General features: G+C 46.0%; 1 protein-coding gene across 3 annotated transcripts in view; it reads left to right on the top strand.

Moving 5' to 3' along the window:
• USP50 (ubiquitin specific peptidase 50) overlaps positions 1 to 14,403 on the top strand; it is a 42,969-nt gene that overhangs the window by 20,691 nt on the left and 7,875 nt on the right. The gene's annotated exons all lie outside the window — the stretch shown is intronic.

The following is a 14,403-nucleotide window of genomic DNA, read 5'->3' on the forward strand; positions in this document are numbered from 1 at the left end:
GTTTCCCTACTTTATTCACCTGTACTATTTGGCTGTGAGTGTATTCGATTATTCATGGTCTCTAACCGTGATACTCCGCTGCCATTGTGTGGCTAATACGCTACATTGCTCCACAAGGAATCATCTGCCTCTAAATATGTCCTCATGGCTTTGATTTCTCTTTAATGTGACTATTATCCCACCATCTTTGTGGATACACACCAGACCTCGCATTCTCACCTCTCCAGTGATTGTCTGATGAGCCCATCCCTATGATTAGATCAGATTGGTCCTTAGCAGGCAGTAACAGTTGACTGTCTGTCAGGGCTCAGCCGGGGATCGGCGCCCGCTTACCGCACCGCCGGCTTCCCCTCTCATCCTGGGTGGTCGGTCGGCCGGTGCGACGGCGGGGGAGAAGCTGAGTATTCTCCCCGCATGCTGTGGCTTCGTGGAGGGCTGGTGTCCGGCATCGCAAATCCGGACATGGGCGCCGCCATGACAGTCGGCCCATGTGACTGGACCCTTCTCCTGATAGGCCCGTTTTCAGCTGATGCTGTGCACCTGTCTAAGGGTTCCCCTGGGTATAAAACTGTTCCACAGGTTATGGGAAATTGCCTGAACAACGGTTGTCTCCTAGCATGCTTTAGTGAGTTCCCGGTCCAGGTTCCTATTCACCCGTACAGCAGCAGTGTTACCACCTTTACCTGTGTGTCTATACATCTCTGGTGAATACCCGTGCAGCAGTGTTACCACCTTTACCTGTGTGCCTTTACGTCTTTGGTGAATATCCCCGTGCAGCAGTGTACCCACCTTTACCTGTGTGCCTATACGTCTCTGGTGAATACCCGTGCAGCAGTGTTACCATCCCCACCTGTGTGCCTTACGTCTCCAGTGAACATCCGTGCTACAACGTATACCACCTCTACCCGTGTGCCTTCTATCTCTGGTGACGTCTCAAGTAACCGTGAGTTGCTTCCCACTTGAAATCCTTATTGACATTTGATCCTCGTGTCAAGGTGTTTTCTATACAGTGTTTTAAGGGACTGTTTGGTGCCTAGCAGGCATATCCTCGCTGGGCCACGGGTGTAGTGTCTCTATCCCTGCAGGGCTTGGGTACCTGGTCAAAGGACCGCGACCTGCTCACGGGGTGCAGCTAAGCCCATATCCCAATTGGGGGGGGTCATTGGCGAACACCATCCTGTGGGTTAGACTCCGCACCTTTGCCCAGGTCTCGCCAACACTCAAGACCTGTGGATGAGGAGAACGTACATCCAGGCCCCTCGTCTCCGCTTCTTTCCCCAACTTAGGCCCACCACGTCCTCTTCTCCAGTCTCAGACGTGACAGTTTGTTCAGGCCAAATGGAGGCTGCAGGATCCCAAGGTACTGGGTCACTGCAAGAGTTGACCTCTCGGATGGACAACCAGGAGGCGCAACAACAACAAGTGGCTCTGCATTTACAGCAGCTCTCGAGGCAACTGGTTTCGATTCAAACCACGTTGGTTTCTATTCTCCCGGTTCCCCCACCTGCGGTCCCTGTACCTTCTCCATCAGTCCCTCCACCAGTGGTTCCTATTCCCAAACCCCGACTACAGCTTGCCACTCCAGAAAGGTTTGATGGCGATCCCAGGTGGTGACGCGGGTTCATCAACCAATGTGAAATCCAATTTGAATGTCTTCCCCAGAACTTTCCCACGTCTCGGGCAAAAGTAGCATATGTGATTTCATTATTAACAGGAGCAGCGTTAGACTGGGTCTCCCCTTTATGGGAACGGGCCGACCCCATCGTATCTACCTACGAGGAATTTGTTTCCGCATTTAAGGGAATTTTTGACGAGCCAGGCCGTTCTGCATCTGCATCTTCTGACCTTCTCCGAGTGCGTCAGGGCACACGGTCCGTGGGGCAGTATGTAGTCCAATTTCAGACCCTGGCATCAGAATTAAAATGGAACGAGGGAGCTCTTAAAGCGTCCATCCTTCATGGACTCTCTGAGAGGATGAAGGATGAGCTTGCCTCCAGAGATTTGCCAGAATCTTTCGCTGACGTTATCTCTCTCTGTATCAAAATTGACCTTCGCCACCGGGAAAGATGGGCTAGTAGGGGAAGAGGTGAACGTCTACCAGTCCGTTCTTCTGCTGTTAGTCCGCCTATACCTACCCTAGCTAGTGAAGAGGAACCGATGCAGGTCAACAGAACCAAACTCACCCCGGCAGAGCGCAATAGACGCTTCCAAAATAAATAGTGTATCTATTGCGCTGCACCTAACCACATTCTGAAAAATTGGCCTTTACTTGCGGGAAATGCGAAACCCTGACTGAAGTAGGGAGCATTCAGTTGGGGGTTATTCTCAAGCCATCCCAATTATCTGAGAGTCTTTTAGTAGTGTCGCTTTCCCATAAGTCCAGGACAAGAAAGGTTCACACTTTAATTGATTCTGGAGCCGCTGGTAATTTTATTGCTGAGAGATTGATTCACACCTTGGGTGTTCCAGTAATTTCCCTACCTAATAAATTGTTACTGTCTGGTCTAGATGGTAAAACTCTGATGGGGCTACCCATTTCTTCGCTCTCTCATCCTGTGTCTGTTCAAATTACGTGCCTACATCATGAAATGCTGGAATTTTTTGTGTTACCCGAATCCTCCTATGAGCTGGTATTGGGGCTGCCCTGGTTGAGAAAACACAATCCTGTTTTCGACTGGGATGCTATGCAAATCCTATCCTGGGGTTCACAGTGTTTCCAAGATTGTTTGACCAAGGTCGTTCCAGTATGTAACCAAGCGACGGTTTCCAACCCGGCTAAGAAGTCCCTTCGACCAGAGTCTTCTAAACATTCCCCCCAGCCGGGGTTGCCCGAGGCTTATCAAGACTTTGCTGATGTATTTTGTGAACAAGCCGCAGATAAACTTCCTCCGCATCGACCTTGGGATTGTGCCATCGATTTGCTTCCCGGAAAAAGTCCTCCACGTGGCCGTATTTACCCTTTGTCCGTGCCTGAGACCGCGGCCATGGAAGAATACATTAAGGAAAACCTTGCTAAAGGATTCATTCGGCCTTCTTCTTCTCCTGCAGGGGCAGGTTTCTTTTTTGTAGGGAAAAAGGATGGTGGACTCCGCCCCTGTATAGACTATCGAGGACTAAATCAAATCACCATAAAGAATCGGTACCCTCTACCTTTAATTTCAGAACTTTTTGACAAGGTTCAAGGGGCTCAGGTTTTAACAAAGCTGGATCTACGTGGTGCGTATAATCTGATTCGAATTAAAACCGGGGACGAGTGGAAGACCGCGTTCAATACCAGAGACGGACACTTCGAGTACCTCATAATGCCCTTCGGTCTTTGTAATGCACCAGCTATTTTTCAAGCTTACGTCAACGAGATCTTCCGGGATATTCTTCATAAATTTGTTGTGATTTATCTCTATGACATTTTAATCTTTTCCAGAGATTTACAGAGCCATCATCTTCATGTACGGGAGGTATTGTTCTGCCTTCGCACTCATCACCTCTTTGGGAAACTTTCCAAATGTATGTTTAACCAAACTTCAGTACCTTTTTTAGGCCATATTATCTCTGGGGGGAGTCTCCAGATGGATCCTGATAAACTAAAAGCAATCTCTGAATGGCCCCTGCCTACTTCTTTAAAAGGTACTCAGCGTTTCCTAGGATTCGCAAACTATTATAGGAGGTTTATTCCACACTTTTCTACACTGGTAGCACCCATTACCTCCCTCACAAGGAAAGGAGCCAATCCTTCTAAATGGTCTGTTCCAGCAGTACAAGCCTTTCAAAACCTAAAAGGTGCCTTTTCTCGAGCTCCCATTCTCTGTCAGCCTCAAATAGACAAACCATTCATTGTGGAGGTGGACGCATCCTCCGTTGGAGTAGGCGCGGTATTATCTCAGTCTGCTGAAGGTGGGAAGATGCATCCCTGTGGATTTTTCTCCCGTAAATTTTCCCCTGCTGAGAGGAATTATATTATAGGCGACCAAGAACTTCTAGCCATGCGCCTAGCCTTAGAGGAATGGTGGTATCTTCTGGAAGGGGCCAAATTTCCTGTCACGATTATTACAGACCATAAGAATCTGATCTATCTGCAAACTGCACACCGGTTGAATGCCAGGCAGGCACGATGGTCACTTTTTTTTTCTAGGTTTGATTTAAAACTCCAGTTTCGCCCTGGTGTGTTGAACAAGAAGGCCGATGCATTATCTCGCTCCTTTATGACTAACTTGGAGCAGGAGGAGTGTTCTCAAGTTCGTTCCATTTTTTACCCAATTGTATTTGCTCCTACTCAAGTAGTGTCCTTGCCACCTGGGAAAATTTTTGTACCTCCTAATACAATTGCTGGTTTGGGCTCATGCATCCTTGTTCGCAGGTCACACTGGAATCACCAAGACCTACCAGTTCTTACTTCGATCTTACTGGTGGCCGACCATGAAGAAGGATGTCACGGAGTTTGTCCGCTCCTGTATCAAATGCGCCCAACATAAAACTCCACGTAGACAGATGGTTGGTCCTCTTCGTCCCTTGTCTATCCCAACTGCTCCATGGACCCACATCTCAATGGATTTTATTTCTGAATTACCTCGGTGCAAGGGGCATAACACGGTATGGGTGGTCGTGGATCGCTTTTCTAAAATGGCACATTTTATCCCGCTCGTTGGCCTTCCTTCTGCTCCTCAATTAGCAAAAATTTCTATTCGAGACATCTTCAGATTACACGGTCTCCCCAGGGAAATAGTCTCTGATCGAGGTGTTCAGTTTACAGCCAAATTCTGGAGAGCCCTGTGTAATACCTGTGGAATCAAACTGAACTTTTCCTCAGCCTACCACCCACAGTCGAATGGTCAAACGGAAAGGGTCAATCAAGAGCTAGAGACCTTCATTAGGCTCTTTGTGTCATCTTCCCAGGATGATTGGGTGGACCTCCTGCCATGGGCAGAGTTTTCTCATAATTTTAAATTCCATTCTTCCTCTAAATCCACTCCTTTTTTTACGGTTTTTGGTAGACATCCACGAGTTCCAGATTTCCAGAGGCTTCCATCTATAGATGTTCCGGCTATGAATCAAGAGATTCAATCCTTTTCAGTTTTATGGAATAAAATTCACCTATCTCTAAAGCAATCTTCTAGGAATTACAAGAAATTTGCAGACAGGAGACGTTTGGCGGTTCCACTGTTGAGAGTCGGGGACAGGGTCTGGTTATCTTCCAAAAATATTCGCTTAAGAGTCCCGTCCATGAAACTCGCTCCACGTTTTATTGGTCCATATCGTATCCTTAAGATAATCAGTCCGGTAACTTATAAATTGGAACTTCCTCCTCAAATGAAGATTTCAAATACTTTTCACGTTTCTCTCTTACGACTCCTGGTGCTCAATCGTTTTCAGAATTGTTCCCCTAAATTGCCTCAAGTCAAGACATTACAAGGCACTGAATTTGAGGTGGAGAAGATCTTGGATTCCTGGCACAGATTCAACACCCTTCAATATCTCATCGATTGGAAGGGCTACGGCCCCGAGGAAAGGGCCTGGATCAGAGCCTCTGATGTACATGCTCCGCGACTAATCCAGAGTTTTCATAGGAGATTTCCAGATAAGCCTGATGGGTGTTCAGTGCCCACCCTTAAAGGAGGGGGTACTGTCAGGGCTCAGCCGGGGATCGGCGCCCGCTTACCGCACCGCCGGCTTCCCCTCTCATCCTGGGTGGTTGGTCGGCCTGCGCGACGGCGGGGGAGAAGCTGAGTATTCTCCCCGCATGCTGTGGCTTCGTGGAGGGCTGGTGTCCGGCATCGCAAATCCAGACATGGGCGCCGCCATGACAGTCGGCCCATGTGACTGGACCCTTCTCCCTGATTTTCTCCCATTCTCAGCTGATGCTGTGCACCTGTCTAAGGGTTCCCCTGGGTATAAAACTGTTCCACAGGTTATGGGAAATTGCCTGAACAACGGTTGTCTCCTAGCGTGCTTTAGTGAGTTCCCGGTCCAGGTTCCTATTCACCCGTACAGCAGCAGTGTTACCACCTTTACCTGTGTGCCTATACATCTCTGGTGAATACCCGTGCAGCAGTGTTACCACCTTTACCTGTGTGCCTTTACGTCTTTGGTGAATACCCGTGCAGCAGTGTACCCACCTTTACCTGTGTGCCTATACGTCTCTGGTGAATACCCATGCAGCAGTGTTACCATCCCCACCTGTGTGCCTTACGTCTCCAGTGAACATCCGTGCTACAACGTATACCACCTCTACCCGTGTGCCTTCTATCTCTGGTGACGTCTCAAGTAACCGTGAGTTGCTTCCCACTTGAAATCCTTATTGACATTTGATCCTCGTGTCAAGGTGTTTTCTATACAGTGTTTTAAGGGACTGTTTGGTGCCTAGCAGGCATATCCTCGCTGGGCCACGGGTGTAGTGTCTCTATACCTGCAGGGCTTGGGTACCTGGTCAAAGGACTGCGACCTGCTCACGGGGTGCAGCTAAGCCCATATCCCAATTGGGGGGGTCACTGGCGAACACCATCCTGTGGGTTAGACTCCGCACCTTTGCCCAGGTCTCGCCAACACTCAAGACCTGTGGATGAGGAGAACGTACATCCAGGCCCCTCGTCTCCGCTTCTTTCCCCAACTTAGGCCCACCACGTCCTCTTCTCCAGTCTCAGACGTGACACTGTCTTGTTGCTTGAGATGCCTTTCTTCGTCCTGGTTCATTGTTTAAAGGATTGCGGTATATCCTCTTTAGTGGACATTGGAACTTTCCTTGAGACCTCATAGTTCTTGTAGTGCCCTACAGTTCCAATTGTCTCTCACACAAGCCACGAAGATCCGGATCACTGTAAATAAAAATATTTGTTTTCAATGTTGATTGTTACAATGTATATTTGTATTGCTATTTTCCTATGCTCACCCTTTACATTACTTCGGTAACGTGATTTTCTATGTTTACACTTGCCGTAAAAAGGCTTAATTTTATATTCTTATGTTTTGTATGCCATTTAGGCTATATCTGGTGTGTTACTTCTGTCTAGTGTTATATGCTATTTTGTTCCCATGTTGAACCATGTCACTACCCCCACTGTTGTCCAATTTTTGCCACTCTATTCCGTGGTCCCTCTGACTCCCTATGTGGAGTCATTTATGTTTTTATTTTCTGTTTTTCTCTAAGACCTTCCCTTCCCCCATTATGTCTATAGGCTATGTGATGTTTATTTTCTCTGCATTTATTATGTCGGTATTGATCGACCCTGTACAGAAAGGTTGCCTTTGTCTAGCCTCCGCATCTTTCCAGATTTGTTTAAATGGTGAACTTTGTCTATCAACGCTAAAGGTCTAAATTCTCCTCAGAAACAAAGTGTTGCCCTACGCTATTTCTGAACCCACAAAAAGGATGTTATAGCAATCCAAGAAACCCATTTTGCGAAAGCTGCCTGCCCTAATTTCTCCGACCCTCACTATTCATCTGGTTATTTCGCAAATGGTCCTGTTAAAAAAAGAGGGGTGCCAATTCTTTTTCACCGCCACTGCAATTTTATTTTAAAATTCCAAGTAGCCAATGCTCTATGGAGATACCTTATTCTGATAGGGGAGTTAGAGGGAAAAGTGGTTACTCTAGCATCTATATATGCCCCAAATTCTGCTCGATTGTCTTTTATTAGAAAGTTCCTTAGGGTTACTTAGAAAGTGTGCTCCGGCCAGGTTATCCTTCTTGGTGACTTTAATTTAGTCCTTGGCCCTCGGTTCCATAAATCTAATAATGCAGTAGGTGGTACTTTTGCTTATCCTTCTGGTGCCTCAATGGCCTTTGGTCAGCTGATTCTGGAGTATGGTCTGTGTGATGTGTGATGGGCAATACACCCTACAACGTGTGACTACACTTTTCTCTCTCGTATTCATAGATCATATTCCAGAATAGATCTTGCCTTTATAGATAAATGGTCAATGCAACAGGTCTGATGTTCCGATATTCTCCCTATAACTTGGTCTGACCATGCCCCCTTGACACTTACATGGGACCTTACTTGGCCTCTTCCCTTCACCAGACCATGAAGATTTAATAACTTTCTCCTATTCTCAGCAGAAGCGAAACAGGCCATCCAATCAACCCTTTCAGATTATCTCCAACATAACATGTCCACGGATACCTCACCCTTTAACTTTTGGTGTGCCCTTAAGAGGATCGGTAATTCAGGTAGCCTCTAGAATTAGACGCGAAGAAGGTCAAATGCAAAAAGATTTGGAAACTAGACTTCGAGCTCTGGAAGATCAATATAAAACTGACCCTTCCAATTCTATGGTTTTTCAAAAATATAAAAAATTATGGAAGAGCTTGAGGTTTATACCACCATTGATAGGATGAAGAGTCTACGTAGATGGAAGTAGGGCATTCCGCCTCTTGGCACGGATGTTAAGAGGGAAAGAGGCTTGTGCTAAAGTTAGGGCCCTATATAATTGTTCTGGAGCTAAATTGACCAATCCACTGGACATTTCCAAAGCTTTTGCAGAATATTATTCTCACCTTTATAACTTGAAGGATGATGTAAACACATTACAACACACTTCAGAGACTATCTCTGCTTTCCTTTCAGATCTTTCCCTGCCCATCCTTAATGATCACTCTTTAGACATCCTTAATACTCCCTGGACAGATGAGGAAGTGAGGGATGCCAACAAGTCCTTGAAACGCGGTAAAGCGCCTGGCCCTGATGGCTTCTCTATCAATTTTTATATAGCCTTTCAAGCGGACCTTATTCTGGTGCTGGTGTTTGAGGCAGGGACCTCTTTATGCTCATTTCCCCCTGAAATGCTCGAGGCTTGAATTATTACCATCCTAAAACCGGACAAGGATCCAGCATATGCAGAAAATTATAGACCCTTAGTCCTGCTGAACACTGATATATAGATTAAACCCGTTGCTACCTGACTTGATCAATCCAGATCAGGTGGGCTTTGTGCTGGGTAGACAAGCTTCCGGCAATACACGTAGAGCCCTTAATATTGTTTGGCATTTTACGCAGGTGGGGGACCCACTGTTGGCACTTTCATTAGATGCTGAAAAGGCCTTTGATAGGTTACACTGGGGATATATGAAGGCTGTCCTCCTCAAATTTGGTTTTTAGATGCCATTATTGCACTTTACAGGACACCATGGGCCCATCTATTTAGCAATGGTTTGCTGTCTTCTATGTTTCCTATTAGCAATGGTACTAGACAGGGTTGCCCCTATCTCCCTTAAATCTTTTTCCTAGCAATAGAACCCTTAGCAGAACATATCCATATCCATACCTCCTCTCTTCTTCATGGTCCCCTTATTAATGGGTCGCAACATAGAATTGGTCTTTTTGCCGACAACGTCCTTTTGTTGGTTACACATCCCAAAACCTCTCTTCCAAATATACAACAGTTGCATCATGATTATTCTGTGGCACAATATTATAAATTGAAGACATCTAAAATGGAAGTCTGGCATTAAATGTTCCACCTAAGCTTCTGTTCTCTCTTAAATCACACCATAATTATAACTGGCAACCACTTTCTCTTCGTTATTTGGGTATCTCTTTGTCAGCTAAACAGGAAACTCTCCTTGAATATAATTATGGTCCCCTGTTAATACAATTTATTGCCTTCACAAAAGATTGGATGAATCACAAGGTTTCCTGGATGGGCAGAATGGCGGCTGTCAAAATGACACTCCTTCCCAAACTCCTGTCCCTAGGACCTTCCTCTCCTCCTGGTTAAATAGATTTTATGCCGTACTTAATAAATATATATGGAACAATAAGAGAGCCAAACTTGCTAAAAAAAATATCTTATGATGTCTAGATCGTTGGGGGTTTAGCCTACACAAATCTAGCACTTTATCAAACTGCGTGCTTGGTTGATCAAATTAGTGATTGGTCGACAGTCCTTAACCCTAAACCTTGGGTTAAGCTGAAGAGTGACATATTGGGCAAATTTCCCCTTTGTGACTTGATGTGGATCCCATCTAGCTCTACAGTCTTTTTAAAATCAATGTCCAGGGCGACACTGGCTTCCCTTAAAGCATGGGACGGCCTACCATTCTTCCTACAGTTTCAACTGCCATCTGTTAACCTCTCTATCCAAGGTCGGCCATATTTAATTCCAAATTTGAATATACATTCTTGGCCCTTCAATGGTATTCACACTCTTCGTGATTTGTTTCTAAATAATATTCTTATGTTATTCACCCAACTACAAGCTATTTTTTCCTTACCCTCCAGAGATTTCTATATATTTCTTCAAATCAGACACTGGATTCAATCTTTTCCACTCATGGTAGGCTCAACTGGTATTGTCCCACCTCATGTTCTCTCCTGCGTGACTTCGACTTCTCGCAAAGGAGGTATATCTTTCTGGTATTCTCTTATATCGACAGCAGGAGAACCGGATAAGTCACAAGCCATTTTGAAATGTGAACAAAACCTAAATATATGTTTAGACTCACATGTATGGTCCCAATAATTTTTTCCTTTTTTAAAATGTCTAGATGTATTTCGCATATTGAAATGTATATGAAATTGTCGCATTTATTTGACTCCTGACAGATTACACAAAATATGGCCTTACCAATCTAGGCTGTGTTGGCGTGCATGTGGCCAAGTAAGAGAGATATTTAATGTTTTTTTTGGAATTGCCCTGTTATATGCCCCCTTTGGTTAGAGGTAGAAGATTTAATTCTGAAGGTTACTTGCCTACGGATGACCCTGTCCCCCTCCACTGCACTCTTACATACTTATAAAATATCTGTGGTAAACTGGAACATCATCGTGGAATATATACTGTAAATCATGTTCTTATTGCTACTAGAGCAGCTATTGCTCAGTTCTGGAAGCAAGCTAAACCTCCCCCTCTTATGTTAATTAAGACCAAAATTAATTATTGTTTTTTGATGGAGACCCTGAACTGCCCTTACTCCTCCTCTGCTAATTCACCGATTATAAAGTGGTTCACCTGGCATGAGCATAACAGGGAGGGTCCATGCCTTCCAGTAAACGCACAATGATACTGGGACGGCAATCTGCAGCTCCAATAAAACCTTTGAAGGAGATTTCTGTGAAATCTCTGAGAAAAGGCAGCTACCCGGGACCTACCAACATTTTGAGAATGTCAGCGTCCCACGTCCTGCGTGGCCATTCCGGAGTTACTAGGATTACAGACACCTGTTAAACCTTTATTGCCCTTGAGTACCTGAGGCAACATTGGGGTCGGTGGAAAGAGATATGCAAGATGTAAATCCCCCAGAACTTTCTTGGCATCCACTGAGTAAGCCAGTGGGTCCCTGGATCTTGCAAAAAACTGAAGAACGTTGAAGTTTTGTTGAGACGCCATGAGATCCACCTGTGGAAGGCCCCACTTCTGTACCAACTGTTGGAAGACCTCCGGATTATGAGACCACTCCCACAGTAGAAACTTTGTTCTGTGCTCGGAACTCGAGCACAACGACCGTAAAAGCTGTCTCCAATGGTGACCAAAGGCTTTGGAGCCAAATATGTAAAGTTAAAGCACCCCAACCCAGGAGACTCGCGTCCGTGGTCATAATGACCCAATCCAGAATGACATAGGATCGTCCCTTGAGGAGATTATTGGAAACCAGCCACCAAGTGAGAGATTGATGAGTGCTGTTGGACAGTACAAGAATGTGAAAGGAGAGGGACACTGAGCACCCTGTCCAAGATTGGAGAGTCTCCCACTGGAATTCACAAGAGTGGAACCTGGCATAAATGAATGGTCTCAAATATGGAGACCATCAGGTCCAATAACTTCATGCACAACAAAATCGATGGGCGAGGCACTGACAGCACCATCCTGACCAAGGACTGCAGGGTCCGTGTTTTACACTCCAGCAAGAAAACTCGCTGAAGAGAGGTGTCAAAGACCACCCCCAAGAACTGAAGTCGCTGACAAGAGATTAGGTGAGACTTCTCAAATTTCAGGATCTAGTCATGCACTCCAGGTTGTGTTTCTGTAACTGTGATGTCAATTCAGCCTTCACAAGGAGATTGTCTAAATAAGGTATGATTGTGATACCTTCCCTGCGCAGTAAGCTTGTTATGACTGACATGATCTTGGTCAAAACTCATGGAGCCGTGGCTATAGCAAATGGTAGGGCTTGGAATTGATGGTGATCAGATCCAACTGCAAAACAGAGGAAAGAATGATGACTTGCCGAAAATGGAACGTGAAGAAACGCATCACTGAGATCTAGGGAGGCCAAAAATGTGTTGGCCTCCATGCTGTGGATCGTTGATCTGAGAGATTCCATCCTAAAATGATCCACCCATAACCTGGTGTTCAAGGCACGAAGGTTCAAGATTGGCCGGAAAGAACCGCTCAGCTTCTGAACAAGGAACAAGCTTGAGTAAAGCCCCAATTTTTGTTCCAGCAGTAGAACTGGAGCAGCCATCCTCTGACAGGAGACCATACTAGGTAGAAAGACATCTTGTCAGGCACTAGGCTTCTCCGGAGCCTTGGCCCCTAGTGCAAATTGGCACCAGAAAATCATCCCCTAGGATCGGAAACCCTGCTGGGGAAGCAACCTCTGACAGACTGACCTCTAGTGGACGCCCTACCCTGAAAAGAGCGAAAAACTAGGAACCACAGACCCTACTGTTTAGATGAAGCCATCGGAATAAAGGTGCTTTCCCACTGTGTCAACCTTGAGAAGCAATTCCCACTTGGACAAATGATGCGCTGGAAGTGGATAAAGTTATGTGACCTTGCAAGGAATCCACATCTAAACAGTCCAGAGAGTGGCACACAGCAGCTATGAGGTCTTCCACTCCATGACTTGATGAAGACTCCAATCCTCACTCTCTGGGACGATGTCAAACTCTACTAATTCACCGTCCTTCTCCTCGGAATCTGAAATATCTAAAGGAACCCTGGAAGGAGAAAGGCACTTATGCGCCTTGCAAAAAAAGCTTTCCAAATAAGTGGAAACTTTTTCAAACCCCGATGCCGTACGCTCCATAGTACGGAGCCAGGGTGGATCAGACACTGATCGGGGTGTCGCAACACCAAGAGCCGGCAACTCGGAATCATGCCCTGAGAAACAGGCACGGCAGCTGCCTTAAGCTTGATCCACTTGAAGTGTCACAAGGCGAACTAAGTCAGAGACCAGCCAACACAGAGCTTGTGCCCGCGATGGCTCTGCAAGGGCAGGCGCGGCGTCCCCAAACGACTGCATGACACAAGACCTTGTCTGACAGTCTGCAAGCAAGGCCCCAGAGTCCACCTGTTCTCACACAATTTTACATTACACTGGGCACAAGTGAAAAACAAAACCATAGCAACGCCTTTTGCCTTGACGGGTTTGGCTTTGTCCGTCATAGTCCCACGCTAGATATAGCGGACAATTTCTCAGATACAGGAAAATAATAACACAGGTCACTGAGCACAATTGTGCACAATTACTCAGAACAGCAGAGGCAATAATAACAGATAGCTTTCCTGAGAGGCCATTAGTTGCAGAGGAGAGGAGCTGGGAAAAAGGACTGCACCAGCCAACGATCCCAGCCTGTAGGGTCCCAAAAGATATCAGGAGTTTAGCAGCCACCTTCCTTCACAGCAGCAGCCAGGACTGCACCACTGCTGCTGGAATGTGCAGTGGAGACCAGCAGCTACAAGCTCAGCCCTCCGTTCTGTGGCTGCACTTTCTCCCTCTGCTATAAGTGCCATTCTCCTCCATGAGGAAAGCACTGGGCATGCTTCGCCCAAGCAGCCTATAAAGCGTGCACTCCTGGTAAAGGAACCACCCTCAGTAAAACCTGGCAAGATGGAGCCACCATCTGGGACAGCGCTGCCACCCGGCACCCTCTAAAAAGGTGAGAGCACATCCTGTCCCCAGATCCAGGCGGACTAACATAGACCAGAGTGCTTAGTGTGGGGGGCCGCAGGGAGCTCAACTCCCCTCCTCCCACAGCTGCACTCACACTGCGCTGCCACAAGCAGCACACACATGAAAATGTAAAAAAAAAAAAAGAATTACAAAAAAAATAAAATAAAATAACTAAGCCAACAAAAGGAGCTGCTACGCCATAGGCACGTAAAGTAGACTGGGATTATGGGGTTGCAGGGGGGAGGAGCTTCATTTTAAAGCTACAGAGTAGTTTAAGTGCCAACTCCAGCCCCAACCTGCAATCCCATGGACCAGTGTCCCAAAGCCTTACTGCCAGAGGAAAAAAAAAACATTTAACATTTTTAATGCCACTTTTGTAGGCACTGAATTGTGTGACAGGTGTATTACAAACCATGTAAGTGGATGAGCGCCAAATAGAATTATTGAAGGAGGTACTGTGGAATTTTGAGATTTCCCTTTTTAGGTAGAGCATAGGTGATAAGTGTTAGAATGACCATTCATGACTTATTTTTGTCGTTGCACACCTACTACAAATAGCCTAACTGAATACATAT

The sequence above is a fragment of the Taudactylus pleione genome, unplaced genomic scaffold, assembly GCF_031769625.1.
Source record: "Taudactylus pleione unplaced genomic scaffold, aTauple2 ptg000129l, whole genome shotgun sequence".
NCBI classification, from domain to species: Eukaryota; Metazoa; Chordata; class Amphibia; order Anura; family Myobatrachidae; genus Taudactylus; species Taudactylus pleione.